The following is a 13,686-nucleotide window of genomic DNA, read 5'->3' on the forward strand; positions in this document are numbered from 1 at the left end:
TTTTTGTACAGTCTGTAGAACAGCCAAAAGTATAGTTTAACACTGATAATATAATTAATTATAATTTAAATTACTGCCCAAATTCATTAGTCCACTCATTTTAAAGTTATATATAAAGGATGGAATTCTCTCTTGAGTAAACCATTTCCTTTAAGTTGGTTATGAGAAATAAGATGGAATACTCCCAAAAAACAGAATGTATTATGTTACTTGAAGAATAGTTACAGAACAGAAAAGAATGGAGACAAGAGACAAGGAGAAGGATAAGGGAGGGAAGGGAGAGGGGAGGAGAGGGAAAAGGGAAAGAAAAGAGAGGGAAAGAGAAGAGAGAGAATATTTCCAGACCCAAAGGAAAAATAAAAGCAAATGTATGATCTTATGGCATCAGGAATGTGTTAAAAAAAAAAAAAAAGCAAGCATGTACAGGATGTTCATTGATTGCCATGGCATACAAAAAACTTGATCCACAGATGTCAGTGACTACTGAATTAGGTCTAGAATATGTCAAGTGAAGGAAAGCCAAAAGCTGCAACTCTTGAGAACAATCTCCTTGAATTTCTTTAGCAAAAGATTTTTAATGTTATGTTAGTATTTGACACTTTCACTTGCATTATACTTTGAGGATATATGCTTTCAGTTATCAAATATAATAAGCATAACTGAAGTGCACAGTAATGCAGTAAAATAGTGATCTGTAATGTAAATTGGAATAAACCCACTGAAAATGTATAGATTTAAAATATACTTTTTTCTTTTTGAGTCCTCTAAGTTGGGGTTTTTTTGAAGATGCTCTTCTCCACATTTCTTCTTCTGCAAGTAAAAAATAGCAGTTTCCAAGAGATCTTTGTGAGAATTATAGTTGACAGAAATAACTTTAGCAGAGGGTTGAATAAATCTGACATCTAGGCAGTGAACCTAAATATTGTTGCTTGAGAAAAGGAGCTAAAGTTCTCCAAGCCTTAGGCATTTATCTTTTCATAAGTAATCACATACAGAGAGAAAAAGGACTGTGCAGAAGTTGGACTTAATGTGTGAAAAAAATGGTGGTCAATTAAGAAAACTGAAGAAGGAACCTAACAGCTAGAGGTGGCAGGGAGTTTAAAATCCATATTGTACCAGCACAATGGTGATACCAACTCTTGGACATGGATGGCAAGCTCTCCCTCCTGCTAGTCAGTAGCATCCCACAGAAAGGAAACCCACCAGGGTATTAATAGAATCATAGAATCAGAGAACTGGCTGGGTTGGAAGGGACCTCAGAGATCAAGTCCAACCCTTGATCCACTACCACTGCAGTTCCCAGCCCATGGCCCTGAGTGCCACATCCAGTCTCTTTTTAAATATCTCCAGGGATGGAGAATCCACTACTTCCCTGGGCAGCCCATTCCAATGTCTGATCACCCTCTCCATAAAGAAATTCTTTCTAATGTCCAACCTAAACTTCCCCTGACACAACTTAAGACCATGCCCTCTTGTCTTGTTGAAAGTCATCTGGGAAAAGAGCCCAACCCCCACCTGGCTCCAACCTCCTTTCAGGGAGTTGTAGAGAGTGATGAGGTCTCCCCTGAGCCTCTCCTCATAGGGTCTGTGCTCGAGTCCCTTCACCAGCCTGGTTGCCCTGCTTTGGACCTGTTCCAGGATCTCAATCTCCTTCCTGAACTGAGGGGCCCAGAACTGGACACAGTACTCGAGGTGTGGCCTCACCAGGGCTGAGCACAGGGGCAGAATCACTTCCCTGGACCTGTTGGCCACGCTGTTCCTGAGACTGGCCAGGATGCCATTGGCCTTCTTGGCTACCTGGGCACACTGCTGGCTCATGTTCAGCTTCCTGGCAATCCAAACTCCAAGGTCCCTCTTTGTCTGGCTGTTCTCCAACCACTCTGTGCCCAGCCTGTAGCGCTGCTTGGGGTTGTTGTGGCCAAAGTGCAGGACCCTTGCTACAAGGCAGTACTAAAAAGAGGTTACCTTGAACAGCCTTCTGTACTGGGAAATGTATTCTTACCTAGCTCTTTATGCTCCATTTCCCTTCCAGCAAGATATTTTGTGAGATCTCTCTATAAAAATGCTGTATGGAACCAAAAAGGACATTGCACAACCTGTTGCTGAGCTGTCAGAAAAGTCTGCACATTTAAGTGAAAATGTTAATACAAAAAAGGTGAAGTATTTGAAGCAATTCTAATCTATGTAGTATAGGTACCACTAGCAAGCAGAGCACACACCAAGAGCCAGAATCTCTTCTCTAGAACTCACACTGATGAAGTTGTGTATTTCCCTGAACTATCCATGGCAAAGCCATCACTAATAATCCTGTCTGCTTTACACTCACCCACACGACCATTTGTGTCTCTGACCTGAGCTACTGGAAGAATTTAGCAACGTAAACTTGCCATGTGGTTGGAAAAGAATCACAGAGAAAATCTGAGCTGAGCAGTCAACTGAATGTCCCTCACCTGTAAAACAACTCAAATCAGCACTCCTACAGGAAGCAATCTGTAAAATACTACACTCAGGTCTGTTTCCTCTGTTAAAAAATGAACCTGTGAAGGCCTCCTCGTGATCACACAAGGCAGCCTTTCAGTCTATTTCAGTGACCTTTGTGATTATGAACAAGAATCCTACAGATGTGCAGATGATGAAGTGTCTTCTACCTGAAACTTTGCATACCAAAGCATCAGCCACACTGAATCAGCAGCAGTAACCCAGATGCATTATATGCCCCTGTTGGCTCAACAGAATGGTCATTTATTGAAAGTAGTATCACATTCACTTCCCACAGGATATAATAAGAAACTCCTTCTAAAGGGCAAATGGAGAGTAAAAAATATAGTGGAAGATGAACATGGAAATCTGAGCAAGAAGTGAGTGGAAGGAGAGGAAGTAAAGACTTGCATAAACCATTTTTTGAAAAATGTTTCTGAATCAGCCAGTGTAGAGGAACTACACTGCCACTAGGTGTATAACCGAGGAGGGAGGGAGGAAAAAAAAAAACAACAAACCAACCAAGCCAAAACCGGGTCCTTCAATGAGCCTCCTGTTACTTTGTTGCCTTTGCCTCCCTTCTCAGCCCTTCTGTTGTGTCGGCTTTTGCGGTATCCAAGTAACAATCTCTGATCTCATTCTTGGATGGCTTTTTCCTCAACGAAAGCTATTTGTTCTTTTCCAACCTTACGCGGCTCCCCAGATCGGTTGTTTCAGCTGTTTGCTAAACCTCTGGGAAAGGGAAAGCGATGGTCCTGGTTTCCAGGCAACCGCAGCTCCTGCCGGGAGCGGCTGTGACGAGGTGAGGTCCCCGGAGGTAACCTGACAGCACCCTAACCTGGCAGGCTGTACTTAGCGCTGTGGTTTGCTCTGGTAGCAGTTTTAGAATGACATCAGTTAAAACTAACTTTCTGCAGCCTGATTTCGAAGCAAAATTTACAGCGGCAATAGGGAAAAGAGCACTGAACTGTAAGGTTATTAGATTAACCAGAATTGTACAAAATTTATTTAAATAAAACAAATACTTAAGTATTTAAATAAAACCTCATCTTTCAGCATGCAAGCTGATTGCTTTAGGCATCACAAATAATAATTTGTTGGGGTTTTTTTTTTCCTTTTGTTTTTAAAGCCAGGTGCTACGTTTGGTTTGATGGAGCCTCAGTGATAAGGCTGGGCAGGCTGCAGGTTGCTTAGATGGGGAACTCACTCATGATGGGTCCCCTCTCACACAGAATCACAGACCTACTGAGGCTGGAAAAGACTTTTGGGATCATCAGGTCCAGCCTATGACCTAACCCCACCACACTGGCCAGACCATGGCACTGAGTGCCACATCAGCCTTTCCTTAAACACCTCCAGGGGCAGTGACTCCACCAGTTCCCTGTGCAGTCCATCCCAATGCCTGATCACCCTTTCTGTGAGGGAAGTAATTCCTGATGCCAACCCCTAAACTTCCCCAGCCTAATATATACAGGGTGGGTTTTTTGTGTATGTGTATATATACATATGCATCTATATATATACATATATATGTAACACCTCCCAATATCCAAACTAAACCTCCGGTGGCACAGCTTCAGGCAATGCCTCCTCCTGATGCCCAGCTCCAGAACCCAAGCCTCCAGCACTGCCTGTGAAAGGGAAATGTAGCCCATGGCTCCTTCTTCTGGGTGAATAGAATCCAAGGTTTAGTGTTTTTGTGAAATCAGAAGACACAGGATGCAGAGCATCAGCCACAGCAAACTTTTACCTTATTCTCAAATGCTTTATTTGGTCAGAATGAGTTCAGCAAGATGAAAGGGGTGCCTGTGCCAATAGGATTAAACAGGCTACAGATACATATAACACCCAATGTAAACTACAAGGCCAAAATAGCAGCTCCAGCACAGCAGCCTCAAGCTCCAGCACAGGCTGATTCACTCAGTTTCTCAGGCCCTGCAGTAAAAGCAAGCCCCAGCTACCCCAGATGAGATTGCACATCATAAATTCCTGCATGCAGAACTCTCGACAATCTGAAAATATCTCACTGCTCACAGAGATTATAACATAGCTTGCAGAATAGAAACAAGACTTCACCCTTAAGTTAAATCATTCCCTTCCTTCATACTCCTTTGTGCAAGTTGCACCAGATAGACTCAGCCTATTTCTGAACATAGGCTACAAATACCAATCAGACCTCCAAAGAGGATAATTCAGGATGATTGAAAGGGAAGCCTTTAATAACAGCTTTCTGGTTTGGCAGACAAGCAGGACAGCAAGCAAGAAAGGAAGCAGCTTAAGTTACTTGAAATCCTGAGGTGGAGGCGTTTGAGAAACTGTGAAGTGAGAGGTGTTTGATGAGCCCTGAGTGGAAAGCAGCTGCAGCAATTCTGAGGGGCTTGCTGATATGGCCATGAAGTGATTGTTGAATCTTGATTTTCAATTCGTGCCATTGGCAGAGAGGAGAGATACAGAGAACAGTCAGCAAAATACAGATGAGCAGAACCATCCCAATGTTCAATTCCTGTAAAACAAGGAGCCTGAAGACTTCCCTGCATTTTACAGGGCGTGTCTGAAATCCTTGCTTTATCAAGGACTTGGAGATGGACACTTATTTCAGAGCTCTTCCTAATTCCTGTGGTAGATTTCTAAATTGTGAGAGGAGGATAACTTAAATTAAATTAAATAAATTAAATAAATTAAATAAATTTAATTAAATTAAATAAATTAGCTTCTTCATGCTGCAAATATTTTCTTAATCATATGATCACCAAGGTTGGAAAAGACCTTTAAGATCAAGTCCAACCATCCACGCTACAATCCCTAACCACTGGACCATCCACTGTAACTCATCTACCCATTTTTTGAACACCTCCAGGGATGGTGCCTCCACCACCTCCCTGGGCAGCCGGTTCCAATGTTTAGCCACCCATTCTGTGAAGAAATATTTGCTAATATCCATCCTGAACCTCCCTTGGCAAAGCTTGACCCCATTTCTCCTTCTCCTATTACTGGTAACCAGGGAGAAGAGGTCAACATCTATTTCAATGGTGGAAAGGTTGGTGAAAAGACTTAAGAACATCTCACAACAGTAACAAGGCAATAAGGCACCAAAAAAATCACTGAAGAAATTGCCTATGAAGAAGCAAAGGAATGCTCATAGCACCAGCTTTCCAGAAGAGTTTCAGAAGATTTGTATTACAGACTAACTTGCTCCAGACCAGGCAGATTTAGAACTTGTCATCTTGTTGGAATAATTCACAGCAGATTGAAAGGCCCAAGATCTTCCCTCAAGTGTTAGCAGTGGGAACTAAAAGCATTTGATAACAACATGCCATAGATAAGCTGGCACCACATTTTTACCAGTTTCCAAAACAATGAAATTCACTCAAGTGTGCTTTCAGAACTCTCTTATTCGGGTGCTTACACCGTGCCCTGTTTTGAAGTTTTAATTAGCACTGGCACTGAGTGACCAGGACTGTACACATCTACTTGTGCAACACCAACAGACACTACTTTGCTTTACCAGGGTAAGAGTGGAAATAAGTGATGTTTAACAAGTGAAGGCTTATTCAAACTTCATTCTGAAAAAACAACAACAACAAAACAAACAAACAAACAAAAAACAGATCGAATTTTATTTTCTCCCAATCACCATGAGCTGTGAATTGCTAAATTGTTGCTATGGAAGTCTTGAGGCTGAAACAAAAATATGGCTTCACAGACAGCTCTGCCACACGGCTCATTTTAGTAAATCACAACATGATTAAACCTAATTGTATAATGAGAATAGTTAAATGTGGCTGTACAACTCTGTATGTGACTTTTTCCCAGCTCAGTTCCATTCTGCCAGACATTGATGGTGAGCTGGGCACAGCACTCATATCCCATGCAAGAGAAATGAAACTGCTGCTAAATGTCTGTTATCAGCAACCAGTCCAGTTTTGCTTCAAACTTAACTCATGTTAACTCAGCAGTGCATCTTTTCCACCTTGCCAACTTTATACCCAACTTCTTCGTGTCCATTCTTACAGCAATTATAGGTTGTGGTCTCTGAGTTCAGTTTTTTACTGCCTTTCAAAGACAGAGAAAAAAAAAACATTAAAAATAGGAAGTATTTCCATTGGGCATAGTTCAATTTGAAACTATTCTATTCAGCCTATCATTTAATTCCCAGTACAGATCTATATACCCTGACCCAAAAAGTCTAGCCCATGGAATTTTGCTACTAACTTCATGGAGATTTTTGCCTTAAAGAAATTAGAATATCTTTTTCACCATACTGAAAGGCTGAGGTGCAAAAGGGCAAAAACCTCATTGAAAATTCAGCAGATGCATTGTTTTTAGAGACAACCAAATTAGCCCAGTAAGCTCAGTTTGTCCTCCTTTATGACCTAGTTTAATGAAATCTTGGGTAAAACTGCACATCAAAATGGTGCAGAAAAAACACAGCTGTACTCAGCGTTTAGGACTTTGGGGGAAGAGTGTTAACTAAAAGGATATATCATACAAGTAAAAAAGATGAATATCTTCTTACATTGACAACTAATTATTTAAAATTTGGAAATAGAAAGTTTTAGCTGGTACCTAAACTGGTTAAAACAGTATTTGCATTTCTGCAATAGCATAATTATTAAGAGATGACTCAGCTTGGAATTCCTTTGTCACTTTAAAAATATACGTTTTGACTGACATTTCTAAATGTTGTATTCTCTAGCTAATAAAAGAAATAAAAGAAGTGATTGAAATTCTAACACTAGCTCTTATGCATGCAGGTTTCTTCTTGAAATAGCAATAGTTAGCTAGGAGTTGCCAAGAGCCATGGAACACCACTCCAAGAAATTCTGAAATACTCCTTAAAAAATTTAATAAAATTCTCAAACTGTTTAATTCAACTTGTTCTCTGTGTCTTGGAACTGTTCAGATGAAAATTTTCTCCTTTGCTAAAAAAGAAAAAGCTAACCCTAAAAAAACCTAGAAAGAGAAAATAAAATTAAAATCCATTTGAAGATTGGTATTATATAAATGGGTCTTATCTACTCCTATTCACAATCCTCTGCCAAAATTATCAACGCTTTACAGCATAATGCCAGCAAGAATATTAATTAATATAATAAACTCATGTTGTCTTTCATAATATGATATTCTTATATAGACACATCTATAGAAGAATAAATGTGTTCTTCCATATATATTAACACAAAGAAAGTATTCAAGTAAATAATATAAATATAATTTAATATTTCACTAAATACTCTGGTTTCATTCATAAGCCTATATTATATACAAAATAAATTTATGCTTTTGCTCCTTATTCCTATTCATGGTTCTCTTGTACATATCTCAGTAACTGCTGCTCAGATCAGCTCTTGGCTCCATAGCATGATGTGTCCCTTAGACCATGGTTCATGTGACAGATTACAAGGACCAGAGAAGGTAGAATTAGGAAAATCAGGATCCTAATCTTAAATAACTACAGGGGGAAAGGATGGGGCTATATGGCACTACATAGCAAGGCATTAACATATTAACCGTGCTTTCAAATTGTATTATTTTTTCCTGCTTTAATATTCTGTGTATTTTTAAAAGTTTACTTTAGAAACAAACTCCATGGGGTTCCTGGCAGAGCTGTTCTGCCACAACAGTTTATACCAACCATCTGTGGTGTGCCAGAAGCTTCCCGAATGTTCTGCCACCTGACTCAAAATCCTGAAGCTTTTCACATTTTTCTGCCAATTTGCATCCATACTATGTCTGTTTCCAACACTGAAAACCTAAAAAAGCAAAATACATAGCTAAAAAGGTGCCCAGGATAGTAAATTCAGCCACCATTTCATGGCCAAGAACAAGACCAAAGACCACACTAATCTGCATCTGTGGGGCTGCATCATCAAGGACAGTTGCATACTCTGAAAATAAATTGTTAAAGAGCAGGAGAGCTCTTGTCTTTTCTACAGAACATACAAAACTCTGTGTCATTGCCTTTTTTTGTCTCTACAGACAACATTTTTTTCTCCCAAGGTTTCAGTTTCTCACGTGTAAAGCAGGGAGAGTTTAACTGTGCAGTGGAAATGTTTGTCCACTTTGCTGTAACTGAAGCCCCTCATGTGGAAAACACAGCAGATGATCAAAGGAATCACAAGAAAAAGGAGGGCACTAAAATAACTGAAGTGTTATGCTCACCAGCCACAGGTAAGGTCATGGTTTGGGAAAAGATTCATATTTATGCTGTATGGAAATCAGCTACCAGGGAAAGAGATCAGCAGCACGTGCCTAAGCTCAGTTCATGGAAATGTTTCTACTGAAGAACACTATCAAACCCTATTAACAAAAAAAATCATTTTAACCAAAATTCACAGAAATTAAACAATATTTTAAACAAAAAACCTTCAAAAAAAAATAATAGATGAAGACTTCTTTGCACCATGAAAGACGGTAAGATTAGCTTCACTGAAGGGCAATGCTGAAGGATTTAATTAATGCTGAAAGAGGAAAATAAAATGTGGTGGGAAAGCATCAGGTTAGTGGCCAGGAATTATCAGGCTGCCAGTCAGTATGGATGTGTATACAAGCTTTGCTCTTCTTTCTGATTTAAGCACCTTGAAATGCTGTCTTCCACTCAGCTAACAGAAGCTGCCTTGTTTTTAAAGATCACTCTGTCTTTCTGAAAAATCTGTTCTTCACATAGTCCCAAAATAAAGTCCCTTCCAGGTTCAGATTCTCCTGGAGTCGGTCTCAGCAATAATTGATAACTGCATGCAAAAAAGTGTGTAAGCCTAGGATGCTGTACTAAAAGAGCATAAAGAGCAGCAGCATAGCAGCCAGAAGAAAGTTTGCTTCTTGATCCATAGGAGCTAAGAATCAAAGATTTGGTCCAGCTATTTCTGTACAATTCTATTAAGGTTCGGCAAGTGCTAAGATCTATATATATAGCTTTTGATTATTTTTTTTCTGGTTAAGCTATATTTTAAAGCAGATTTTAAAACCACTTTTTATGAAAAATGGATACCACAAAATAGATGATTATAAAGATTATAAAAAATTAAATAAGTATAATTTATTGAAATCAATCCATCTGACATTTGAATAATAACATCCAACTTGCTCTTACAAACAGCTGACCAGTAAGCATGCAAAATCCACTTCTGTTTTTAAATCAAGGTACTATGAAGTACTGATTCAGCACAGTTCAGTACTGATCTACAGCCCAAAAGGGCTCTTTAATTGTGACTGTCCCAACACAAGCTTGTTGAGGCTGCAACTGTCTTCCAGCTGGGCACCCATGAAGAGACAGATTTTACAGAGTCCCCCCCCCAGGCAATAACTTCCAGACCGTCTCTACCCTTGAGCAGAACAACATAATTTAAAGGAGAAAAAAAAAAAAAAGAAAAACACCACAGAAAAAACACAAAATTGAGTAATTTCCTGGGCCTTGATAGAATAAGCATCTTCTGTCCAATGTGATCAGAAAATGGCTACCTGCAGACTTTTTTTTCTATGGCACACCCCAGATCAATGGCTCCCAGAAGGTTGGGATCCCATGGTTTAAATGCTTATTTCTGACTGCTGCTGCAGAAACTTTCCAGATATGATTTTCAACCAATGCTTATACAATACAAAAATTAATATACATACATATATATATATATATATATATTTCAGGCACCTATTGGTCCGTGAGTGGGTTGGGTTTTTTGGTGGTGTTTGGCTGGGTTTTTCGTTTAGTTGTTTGGGGGGTTTTTTTGGGAGAGGGAGGTCAGGTGATTTTTTTCTTTGTGTATCACAGTGAAAGGATTTTGTCAGTTTTTTTTTTTAGTTCATACCTTAAGTAAACCAAGCTTTTAGAAGTAGTTTAGCTGAAACATTCTCAGCATGCATTCTTATACAAGTTCATGTAACTCCTGAAGCTCCTGTGAAAGAGCTGAGTGTTCAAAGCCAAAGCCTTTTTCTAATTTTCCTCACATACCCTTTGAACTTTTTAAATGGCTAATGAATTTTCTCAGCTCCATGCTTCAGCTGGTTTCCTTGGATTTGTTGCTGATATTAAGAACACCACCAGCTGTCACTTGCTTTACCAGACTCCAGACAATGAGTCAGAAACATGTTGGCCTTTGCATGTAGCATCCAGCTTGTGAGTGTAGTGGTCTCATCACTGCATTAACAATTTCCCTGCTACCATCTTAAGCACACCTCAAAATAATGCACAGATGAATTTCCATAGTTACAACTTGGCCTTTCTCCCTATATTCTCTTTTTTATTGCTATCATCATACTTCTCTCTTTACCTTTGCTTTTGTCAAATTTACTACAGGCTTTTAGGTTCCACCAGGAACTGATTGTTTTCTCTATATAAATTGCTCCACTTTTGGCCTACATGCATCTTTTCCATGAGAAACCTTTTTCTTTTTCTCTGCCCGCAACCCTTCCTTCCCCCCAAGAGAGACTCCAAATGTTTACATTTCTTAATTGAATTTGTGTAGAAAGGAAGTTCAAGTGAACTTTGGCTTGTGTTCAACAGTAATTTAGATAAGAACTACAAGGAAGTTTGAATTTAAAGGAAGAAAATTAGAAAATCTAGCCACCAAATGTTACTCAGTGGCATGTCAGATGCTTATCAAGGTATCATTTATGACACTTAATTGTTTCTTGTAATTTGAGTAATACAAAAGAGTTCAGTAATAATGGATATTTCATTGCATTTCACTTAAGTGCTGCCTGGTAGGCTGAGACATTTAAAGAGGATGCTATAATGAGACTTGGCTCAAAACTTCTTGATTAAACACTTTTCATTTGAAAAATGCTGATTTGTCAGAAGTGCAAATTTTTGCAGATATTTGTATCTTAAGGAAGCTTTCACAAGAAAACTTCAAGTCAAAACAGGAGATAACCAGAGCTAAACCATGACAACAGTCAGCTCAGAGGTAAGAAGTTCTGTTGTGTCCTGAGACAGGGCCTAAGCAAGCAGCTGTTTCAGTCTGGGTTCCCTTGTAGATGAAAGAGGCTAAACTCTACCAGACACTAACAGGTGGCTCTCCTTCCACATCTCCTCTTGTCACCTACTTCTTCTATAGCCATCTACATATTTTATATTTTTTTTTATTTTATATATATTTTCAGTTATATTTCCCACTTCAGTGTCATCAGCTTGTCCTGATTGATAATACAGTCTCCTCAACAATGCCAACTCACTATAACCTAAATTTGGTGTACTTCTCAATCTGTAAAACTTCATTTCACCAGCTAACCCCTCCACACTGCACCCAGATCAGGGACAGCTTACTCAGTTGGTTAGTTTTCTTTAACTGTCAGGACCAGTTCAAACTGATGTTTTCTTCATGTCATTGAATGAAACCAAAGATGAAGCCCTCAAGTCCTCTATTACAAAGAGTTCACAGAGTCATCTTTGAAGGTTCATCAGTAATAAGAAACCCAAGACATCAGTCAGTCAGTTAATGAAGACTAGAAAACCACTGTGACCTTTCCAATTTACTTATGAAATTCATAAGGAATTGCTTCCCAGAGTGAGGAGGATTACATGATACAGTGTAATAAACTGAAGCCAAAACTAAGTACATCTTTGAAGGTCTTGAATAGTCTGCTCCCAGTGAAGTCTGTAGAGTCTCTCAGACTTGTTACCTGGCACACGAGCTATGCCATCAGTTCTCAGGAACAGATTGTGGAATTTGCAATTTCCTAGGAAAATTTTTCTGCTGCAATCTACCCCAATTTTTTTCCTGTTGTCAGGCTGCTCACTTCTCATGCCAGCTGCTCCACCCACCTGTTCCCCTGTGTATAACTTAATAATCTCCATTTGATATAAACTAGAGCAGACTGAGGAAGTGTAAACTTGCAGTGTGGGATGATAGCATGGGGCGACTCTGGGGGAGGAGAATGTCTGACAGTATACATACAGAAAGCACAAGATTTTGATCAGCAGGAATGAATAGATTGGTTCAGGGATAATTCTCATTACGTTGGTTGGTGTAGAGGGGATTGATTCTGCAAGGTGCTGTTCATCTTGTAGCTACACAAGCATTTCAGAGAAAATGAAATGCTCCTCTCCACCTTCCCATCTTCTAGCATTTCTCAGTAAAGACTGTATACGAGCAGGAATTCTATCTCCTACAGTCAGAGGATGAACAAGCTGACAAATACATCATATATTCTATGATTTTGAAAAAAACAAGCACAAACAACAAAATTTTTTAAAAAATAAAAAATAAAAAAAACCCACAACCCGCACCAAAACCCACCCTAATCCCACACTTCTTCAAATCTCCTGTGGACCTTCTCCTAAAGTCTAATGTTGAAGTGATGGTTGGGATTTCCTTTGAGTTTTAATAGCATTGTTTCAAATCCAATGGCATTAATTGTTTGGGAAAAATAGTGATTCAATGTCAGAGAAAATTGTGATCTTCCTCTCTTCAAACATCAGCTGCTGAGAAGTTAAACATTAAAGGCAGCAGGCAAGCTGACCAGACTCCACTAACAGTTGAAAGAGAACTTTGAAATTATGGTTCACCCCATCTTCCATAAGATGGCAAGAAACAAATATCAGAATTCCTTATTTCTCTCCAGTGACTAATGAGGCAATGCAGATTAGCAGTTTGGAGTAAATGTCTGACTTTAGAGAGATTAACTTCTAAAGGTAGAGTGCAACATTAAGTCCACCCTGGAAACTGCCTTGTACATAACCAGGTCCTGCACTTTGGCCACAACAACCCCATGCAGCGCTACAGGCTGGGGACAGAGTGGCTGGAGAGCAGCCAGGCAGAAAGGGACCTGGGAGTCTGCATTGACAAGAAACTGAACATGAGCCAGCAGTGTGCCCAGGTGGCCAAGAAGGCCAATGGCATCCTGGCCTGGATCAGGAACAGCATTGCCAGCAGGTCCAAGGAAGTGATTCTGCCCCTGTACTCAGCGCTGGTGAGGCCACACCTCGAGTACTGTGTCCAGTTCTGGGCCCCCTAGTTCAGGAAGGATATCGCAGTCCTGGAGCAGGTCCAAAGGAGGGCAACCAGGCTGGTGAAGGGACTCGAGCACAGACCCTATGAGGAGAGGCTGAGAGAGCTGGGGCTGTTCAGCCTGGAGAAGAGGAGGCTCAGGGGAGACCTCATCGCTCTCTACAACTACCTGAAAGGAGGCTGTAACCGGGTGGACGTTGGTCTCTTTTGCCAGACGACTTTCAACAAGACAAGAGGGCATGGTCTTAAGTTGTGCCAGGGGAAA

Source organism: Calypte anna, chromosome 4B, assembly GCF_003957555.1.
Source record: "Calypte anna isolate BGI_N300 chromosome 4B, bCalAnn1_v1.p, whole genome shotgun sequence".
Lineage (NCBI taxonomy): Eukaryota > Metazoa > Chordata > Aves > Apodiformes > Trochilidae > Calypte > Calypte anna.